The sequence below is a fragment of the Nyctereutes procyonoides genome, unplaced genomic scaffold, assembly GCF_905146905.1.
Source record: "Nyctereutes procyonoides isolate TBG_1078 unplaced genomic scaffold, NYPRO_anot_genome, whole genome shotgun sequence".
Taxonomy (NCBI): Eukaryota; Metazoa; Chordata; class Mammalia; order Carnivora; family Canidae; genus Nyctereutes; species Nyctereutes procyonoides.
In genome coordinates this window covers 15,940,180-15,947,345 of record NW_026575126.1, presented here as the reverse complement: position 1 = coordinate 15,947,345, position 7,166 = coordinate 15,940,180, and the positions used below count along the sequence as shown (strand labels likewise).

The 7,166-nt window shown below is 36.4% G+C and overlaps 1 pseudogene; it reads right to left on the bottom strand.

Annotated features, from left to right (window-relative positions):
* Positions 1–5,970: 5,970 nt before the first annotated feature.
* On the bottom strand, positions 5,971–6,683 carry LOC129520132 (platelet-activating factor acetylhydrolase IB subunit alpha1-like; annotated as a pseudogene).
* Between the last annotated feature and the right edge of the window lie 483 nt (positions 6,684–7,166).

Below are 7,166 nucleotides of genomic sequence, written 5' to 3'. Positions count from 1 at the left end.
TCAGTCTACCAATTCAAATGCTAATCTCTTCCAGAAACACCCTCACAGACCCACGGAGTAATAATCTTTAATCAGATAGTTGAGCATCCCATGATCCTGTCAAACTGACATAAAATTGACTGTCACAAATATAGTCTAGTTTATCAGTTGTTTCCTTTATGGTTAGCATCTTTTGTATCCTATTTCAGAAATCTTTGCCTATTCCAAGCTAATGAAGATGGTGTCTTCCGTTTTCTTCTAAAAGCTTTATTGTTTTGCATTTCATGTTTCAATCTGCAATCCATCTTGATTAGATTTTGCTTATGGTTTGAGCCAGGAGATAAGAATTTTTTTTCATATGGATGTCCATATATCTGACTGACTTGGCAACATTTGTTGAAAATCAAATCCATTTTCCTCTGTACTTCAGTGTCACCTGTGTCATGGCAGATAAAATTAGATGTCATAAATCAGATGTGTGGTTTCTGTTTGAGCTCTCTTCTGTTTTATTGTTCAGTTTTTCTATCTTTGCAACAATACCACTCTTCCCTCCAGCTCTGTTATTCAAGATTACTTTGACCATCTTTGGTCCTTCTTATTTCAATGCAAATTTTAGAGTCAGCTTGTTGATGTCTACCTAAAAAATTAAATGTTGGGGTTTTTTTTTGGGATCCTATTGAACTTCTAGATCTATGTAGATCAATTTGAAAAAGATAACTGGCATCTTTACTATTAGATGAAATATTATATATCCTTCCACTATTTAAAATTTTTAGAAAGATCTCTGTAATGTTTTATAGTTTACAGTTAAATGCCTTGCACATACTTTGTTAGGCCTCAGTGTGATTTTTTTTGAAGATCCTATTGATAGTATTTTTAAAGTTTCATTTTTATACATTTGTTGTGCAGTAATAGAGTTCCTTTTTATATTTTTGCCTTATACTCATATATTGATGAAATTTAATTCTGATAGTTTATATGTTCTTTGGGCTTTTCTTTGCATACAGTCATATCATTTGCAAATAAAGACTAATTTCTTCTAATTTTTATGCCTTTCTCTTATCTCTCTTTTTTTTAGTACACTGGGTAAGACTTCCTATACAATTTTGAATAAGATAATGACAGCAGATACTGTTTTCTTCTTTGAAATCTTAGGGAATAGCTTTCAATAATTCATTATGTATAATGTTTGATGTGGGTTATTGTAGATGTATTATCAGATTAAGAAATGCCTTTCTACTCCTAGTTTGCTAAGAGTTTTTATTATGAATGGATGTTGGATTTTATGAATTGCTATTTAATATATCTTTCAAAATAAGTATATGATTTCCTCTGCTTTTTGGTTAATAGTGTTAATTAGATTAATTGATTTCTAATATTAAATCACCCTTGCACTTCTGAAATAAACTCTATTTGCTCATTCTATATTATCCTTTTTTTTTTTGTTTATTGCTGTATTAAACTAATCTGCTAATATTTTGTTGAGGATTTTTACCTCTACGTTTGCATGAGAGATTGGCCTGTAATTTTTTTTCTTAAAGGCATTCTTGTCAGTTTTAGTTATGGGGGCAGTGTCCTAAGGCAGGAGAGCAATGTTCTCTACCTCCCCAAATGGTATTAAATTTCTGAATAGTGAAGGTATATAAAAATCTCTCCTCATTATTGTATATTTTTCTATTTCTCATTCTGTCAGTTTCAGTTGTGTTTATTTCTCATTTCTTAATTTTTTCCATTTTCCCTGTATCTATTTTGACCTATGTTATTGTATGCATTCAGATTTAGAATTGTTTTCCTGTGGGTTGACCCCTTTTATCATTATTAAATGTCTTTGTTTCTACTAATGCTTTTTGCCTTAAAGGATATCGTCTCATATTAATATAGTTATGCCAGCTTTCATAGTACAATTGACCCTTGAACAACACAAGTTTGGACTTCATGGGTCCGCATCTATTTTTTTTCAATAAATACAGTGTAGTACTGTAGATGTATTTTCTCTTCCTTATGGTTTTCTTAACATTTTCTTTTCTCTAGCTTATTTTATTGTAAGAATATAGTATATAATACATAACACATGTAGCATACAAAATATGAGTTAATTGATTATTTACATTATTGATAAGGCTTCCAGTCAACAGTAAGCTATAGTAGTTAAGTTTTGGGGGAGTCACAAGTTATATGTGATTTTGGACTGCACAGGGGGTCAACACCGTTAACCTATATGTTGTTCAGGGGTCAACTGTATATCTTTTTCCATCCTATTATTCCCAACATTTCTATAGCCTTATATTTTATTCTGTAAGCCACAAAAATACTGTTTGTTTGTTGCCTTTTCAGTTTGACAATCATCTGAATATTTTAGCCTATTTATTATTTAATTTTTAACATACTTTTGGGCTTATTGATTTTTTTCCTGTTTGATCCTTTTTTAAAAAAAAAAAAATTCATGAGAGACACACAGGCAGAGATATAGGCAGAAGGAGAAGCAGGCTCCATGCAGGGAGCCCGATGTGGGACTCGATCCTGGGACTCCAAGATCACGCCCTGAGCCAAAGGCAGATATTCAAGCACTGAGCCACCCAGGTGTCCCTTAATCCATTTTTTTTAACCTTATTATGACATTTTTGTCTTTTTTAAAAGTTTTTATTAGATTCCAGTTAACATACAGTGCAATATTAGTTTCAGTTGTACAACATAGTGATTCAGCACTTCCATACGACACTTGGTGCTTATCACAAGTGCTCTCCTTAATTCCCATCACCTATTTCACCCATCCCCCCCCCCCTTCTGGTAACCATCAGTTTGTTCCCTATAATTAACAGTCTGTTTCTTGGTTTGCCTCCCTTCTTTTTTTCCCCCCTTTGCTCATTTGTTTTGTTTTTTAAATACCACATGTGAGTGAAATCATATGGTATTTATCTTTCTCTAATTGACTTCACTTAGCATTACACTCTCTAGCACCATCTATGTCCTCGCAAATGCCAAGATTCTATCCATGCCATTGCAAATACCAATACTTCATTCTTTTTTATGGCTGAATAATATTCTGATATACACCTCCCCCACACACATTTATTATCCATTCATCAATCAATGGATACTTGGGCTACCTCTATATCTTGACTATTGTAGATAATGCTGCTATACACATCAGGGTGCATGTATCTCTTTGCATTAGTGTTCCTGTATTTGCATAAATACCCAGCAATATGATAGCTGGATCTTAGGGTAGTTCTGTTTTTAACCTCTATACTGGTTCCCGGAGTGGCTACATCAGTTTGCGTTCTAACCAACAGTGCAAGAGTGTTCCCTTTCTCCATATTGTCACCAACACCTGCTGTTTCTTGTGTTGTTGATTTAAGCCATTCTGACAGGTGTGAGATGATATTTCCCTGATGATCAGAGATGTTCAGTATCCTTTCATTTGTCTGTTGACCATCTGTACATCTTTGGAAAAATGTCTATTCATGTTTTCTGCCATTTCTTAATTGGATTATTTGGGTTTTGGGTGTTGAGTTTTATAAGTTTTTTATGTATTTTGGATACTAACCCTTTATCAGATCATGTCATTTGCAAATAAGTTCTTTATATGTTTTGGATACTAACCCTTTATCAGACAATGTCGTTTGCAAAAATCTTCTCCCATTCTGTAGGTTACCTTTTAGTTTTGTTGATTGTTTCCTTCACTTTACAGAAGCTTTTTATTTTGATGAAATCCTGATAGTTTATTTTTGCTCTTGTTTCCCTCACCTCAGTAGACATATCTAGAAAGATATGGCTGTGGCCAATGTTGAAGAGTTTACTGCCTGTGTTCTCTTCTAGGATTTTTATGACTCAGGTCTCACATTTCAGTCTTTTGTTATTTTAATTTATTTTTGTGTATGGTGTATGACAGGGTGCAGTTTCATTCTTTTACATGTTGCTGTCCAGTTTTCCCAACATCATTTGTTGAAGAGATTATCTTTTTCCCATTGGATATTCTTTCCTGATTTGTCAGGGATTAATTGACCATGCAATTGTGGGTTCCTTTCCAAGTTTGCTATTCTGCTCCATTGAACTATTTGTTTATTTTTGTGTCAGTACCATATTGGTTTGATTACTATAACTTTGTAATATAACTTGAAGTCCAGAATTTCAGTGCCTCCAACTCTGCTTTTCTTTTTCAAGATTGCTTTGGCTATTCAAGTTCTTTTGTGGTTCCATACAAATTTTAGGATTGTTCCAGCTCTGTGAAAAATGCTCTTGATATTTTTATAGGGATTGCATTCAATGTGTACATTGTTTTGGCTGGTACCAGTATTTTAACAATATTTGTTCTTCCAATCCACGATCATGGAGTGTGTTTCCATTTCTTTGCATCATCTCCAGTTTCTCTCTTAAGTGTCTTATAGTTTTTGGAGTACAGACCTTTCACCTCTTTGGCTGATTTATTCCTAGGTATCTTTTTGCTTTTGGTGCAAATGTAAATAGGATTGATTCCTTAATTTCTCTTTCTGCTGCTTCATTATTGGTGTATGGAAATGGAAAGATTTCTGCACATTCATTTTCTGTCCTGCAACTACTGAATTCATATATCTGAGCAATTTTTGGTGGAGTCTTTCAGGTGTTTTGCATATAGTATCATGTCATCTGCAAATATTGAAAGTTTTACTTCTTCCTTGCCAATTTGGATGCCTTTTATTTCTTTTTTGTCTATCTGATTGCTGAGGCTGGGACTTCCAGTACTATGTTAAATAACATTGGTGAGAGTCAACATCCCTGTCTTGTTCCTGACCATAGAGGAAAAGCTCTCAGTTTTTCAAACTTGAAGAAGATACATGCTGTGGATTTTTCATATATGGCCTTTATGATGCTATGTATGTTCCCTCTATGCCTACTTTGTTGAGAGTTTTTATCAAGATAGATGCTGTAGGGATACCTGGGTAGCTCAGTGGTTAAGCATCTGCCTTCAGCTCAAGGCATGACCCCAGAGTCCTGGAATCTAGTCCCGCATCAGGCAACCCACAGAAAGCTTGCTTCTCCCTCTGTCTGTATCTCTGCCTCTCTCTGTGTATCTTTCATGAATAAATAAATAATCTTAAAGAAAAAAAAGATGCTATATGTTGTCAAATGCTTTCTTTTTTTGCATCTATTGAGAGGATCATATGGCTCTTATCCTTTGTGGTTTTTTTTTAATTAATGTGCTGCATCACAGTGATTGATTTATGAATATTGAACCACCCCTGCAACCCAGTAGTAAATCTGACTTGATTGTGGTGAATGATTTTTTAAATGTATTTTTAAATTCAGTTTGCTAGTATTTTATTGAGAATTTTTACATCCATGTTATTCAGGAAATAGCCTGTAGTTCACTTTTTTAGTGGGGTCTATCTGGTTTGGGTATCAGGGTAATTCTGGCCTCATAGAATGAGTTTGAAGTTTTCCTTCCTCTTCTATTTTTGGAATAGTTTGAGAAAAAAATAGGTATTAACTCTTCCTTAAATGTTTGGTAGAATTTGCCTGTGAAGCCATCTGTCCCAGGAATTTTGTTTGTTGGGAGTTTTTTTTTTTAATTTTTTAACTTTTTAAATTAATGATTAAATTTCTTTGCTAGTTATCAGTCTGTTCAAGTTTTTTATTCCTGTTTCAGTTTTGGTAGTTTTTAGGAATTTATCTATTTCATCCAGATTGTCCAATTTGTTGGCATATAATTTTTCATAATATTCTCTCACAATTGTTTATATTTCTGTGGTTTTGGTGGTCGTTTGTCCTCTTTTTGGATTTTGTTTATTTGAATGAATAAACATTTTTTGATTTTTTTTGATGAATCTGATTGGAGGCTTATCAATTAAATGTTTTTAAAATTTTATTTATTTATATATGAGAGAGAGAAAGCACAAGCAGGGGGAACAGCAGACAGAGGGAGAGGGAGAAGCAGGCAGAGAGGGCAGATGCTTGACTGAACCACGCAGGCACCCGAGTATTAATTTTTTTTTTTTTTTTTTTTTTTTTTTTTACTGAGGAATGAGAATTTAATGTCGGGGGAGGAGGATGCTTAGGGTGTAGCTTCTGGCAGGGGGATGCCCTGGCCCTGGTCTTGGGCCAGCAGACGCAGAAGCAGGGAGTGCAAGGCCCGACAGACAGGTGGGTAGCCCAGGCGGCTCAGATGCAGGGCAGGTAATCGTACGTGTCATGGTGGCTTATGGTGCCGTCTGAGTGCACAAAGCCAGGGTCGGCATCCAGGAAGTGCGCCCGTGGGTGGCCAGCCAGTGCCGCTTGGACCAGCTTGTTCACCCGCAGGTTTTTCTCATGAAGTGGGTTAGGGTGCTGGCTCCTTGGAAGCAGGCCCAGCACCACGACCTGGGCCTGGGGCTGCCGTTGATTCACCAGTTGCACAATGGCCTTGATGCCACCAGTCACTTGCTCTGCTGTGTGCCCGTGGTTGTTGGTACCCACCCAGACCACCACAATCATTCTCCAGCCGCCAAAGCATATGTTGCGTGCTGTCACTGCCAATGCCAAAGTTAAGCGCATGCAGAGAAAAAAGCTCCCAGCAGATCTTGCACTGGTGCATTAGCTGGACCAAGGAGTCCCTGATGAAGACGACTTCGGGTTCCTTATCTTTGCTGTCGGCCACGAAACGATGGTGCAGGGACATCCAGCGTCCGTCACCCTGCACGTCCTGCACCGGCGTCGGCTTGCTGGCTGGGTTCTCCTCTCTGCTCATCTTGGCGCCCCAGCTCCTGAAAGGCCCAGCATGTGTTGGGGGTGGTGGTGAATCTAGAGTCTTTTCTTGGGAGGAGAAACCATTTGCATAGGGTGAGAAACGTGCGGAAGGGATCACCAGCTGTGTGTGTGTGTGTGTGTGTGTGTGTGTGTGTGTATCAGAGTGAAAGAGAAAGAGAGCTGAGTATTAATTTTTTTTAAAGAACTGGCTTCTGGTTTCATTGATCTGTTCTATTGTTTTTTTTTGTTTGTTTGTTTTTTTAGTTTCTATATCATGTATTTCTGCTCTAATCCTTATTATTTACTTCCTTCTAGCTTTTGGCCTCATTTGTTGTTCTTTTTTAGCTCCTTTAGGTATAAGGTTAGGTTGTTTATTTGGGGTTTTCCTTCTTATAAGCCTGTGTTGCAATATACTCCCCTCTTGAGACTGCTTGTTTTATTTTCCTTTTTCTCTCCTTTAATTACTCTTAGAAATCAATCAAATA